This window comes from Procambarus clarkii, chromosome 54, assembly GCF_040958095.1.
Source record: "Procambarus clarkii isolate CNS0578487 chromosome 54, FALCON_Pclarkii_2.0, whole genome shotgun sequence".
NCBI classification, from domain to species: Eukaryota; Metazoa; Arthropoda; class Malacostraca; order Decapoda; family Cambaridae; genus Procambarus; species Procambarus clarkii.
Window position 1 is genome coordinate 33,282,949 of NC_091203.1, and position 2,131 is coordinate 33,285,079.

Below are 2,131 nucleotides of genomic sequence, written 5' to 3' on the forward strand. Positions count from 1 at the left end.
CCTCAGATCGTACATGTGGGCACATGTTCCTCAGTAAATCCATGTATTCACATGTGCCTCAGAGTACATGTTTGTACATGAACCTCAGAGCGTACATGTGTTCACATGTACCTCAAAGCGTCCATGTGTGCACACATTTGCCTCAGAGCTCCATTTGTGCGCATGTTCCTCAGAGCGTCCATGTGAGCATATGTGCCTCAGAGCGTCCATGTGTATACATGTGACTCAGTGCCTACAATAGTGCACATGTGCCTCTGAGTGTTAATTGTACTATTAACATTGGATTAAAGACAATAATTCTACACATACACTTTCATGCACCTTATGTAGTTAAAGAGTCATACACAGGCGCGCGCGCGTGCACACACTTACATGAAACAAGCGAATACTCGTGACTTCCTTCCGGTAATCATAATGTTAGTGTTTATACAAGATAAGATCAGTGACCATGCAAGAATAATCAGGAGCCGCAGTAGTCCAGGTGTGGGAGCGTCCTCCGCGGCCTCACAGTCCGCAGGTCGAATCCATTACTTATGGCGTGCTCTTTTTTTTTTGTTGAACTTTTAACAAGTTATACATATGTCCTTACATCTAACATGCTTAAACGTATTATTATAATTATCTCTTTATTGTTTTTTTTTATTATTATTATTATTTGAATGTATAGTTGAAGAGGAGAGAATATATAATGTTTAATAACGTTCATATATATATATATACGAAAATTCTATTATATATATTCAGATTGAAAGAGATTGCAGAACAATTCGTTATGTTTGAGAGGAACATCACTCAGAGTCACTGTATTGAGTAGAAAGTCATGTCTTGGTTACTTAAGCGTTTCTCACCATCTTTAAGTCAAATGTTTACCTCGTTCTGTCTACGGGAGTGAGATTCAGCTCTAGAGCTCCGCCTCATAGTTATTGTTCCTGCTGCATTTATTCTACATGTGTGCACATGTGCCTCAGGTGTACATGTGCACACATGTTCCTCAGAGTCTTCATGTGTGAATGTGCGTCAGAGCATACATGTGTACACATATCTCTCAGAGCTTAAGTGTTTGCGCATGTGCCTCAGAGCGTATATCTGTGCCTCACAGCGCACATGTGTGCACGTGTGCCTCATAGCGTCAATGTGTGCGCATGTGTCTCAGATCGTACATGTGCCTCAGAGCTTACATGTGCGCATGTGCCTCAGAGCGTATATGTGTGCCTCACAGCATACATGTCTGCACATCTGCCTCAGAACGTTCATATATGCACATGTGTCTCAGAGCGAATATGTGTGAACATGTGCCTCAGATGATACTTGTGTGCACATGTGCCTCAGATCTTACATGTGTACACACATCTCTCAGAGCGTACATGTATGCACATATGCCTCAGAGTGTACATGTGTGCACATGCGCCTCAAATGATAACTGTGTGCACATGTGCCTCAGAGCGTACATGTTTGCATATGTGCCTCAGAGCGTTCATGTGTACACATGTTACTAATCCTAAGTACAAAGGGATGTATTTCCTGTACTAAGTGTTATAATTAACTAACACCACTAATCTGTAGTTTAGTATCACAGAATTCATTGCATTAGGATGTGGAGCGTCGTATAATTTTCCTTAGAATCGTGGAAATGTTGCGTTAGTCAGCTAGCCACCAGGAACATTTCATATTAACATATCGAGTAGAATCAAGGCTTATTTTGTCTTTTATTAAGGATAAGCATTTATTAATAGATTCACTTTTCGTTAATAACTTTATCGCGAATAGGCTGAAGGGTCTTGCGAACAGGTTGAAGAATGAATGTTGACTGAGAGCGCAGAGCTCCTATATGTGTCTTAAGAAGTCTGAGGGGTCCCTGAACGAGCTTAATAACTTTTAGTGGGCTCCTGAGTGAGCATTTTGCCTGATTCTATTATTAGTGATATTGTTTGGTGAATACTGGGAATAAAATACTGTAATATACTTGTGCAAACTAAAAATAAATGAATAAACATATAAATAAACACGTTTATTAATTCCTGTTGAATATATATAAATTATTACGGTGGAGAACACCTATTTGATGGGGTAGTTTTGGTGGTGGTGTCTGGCAAGGGGGAAGGTAGGCAGGGTGAGAGGTAGGAACAGGTGA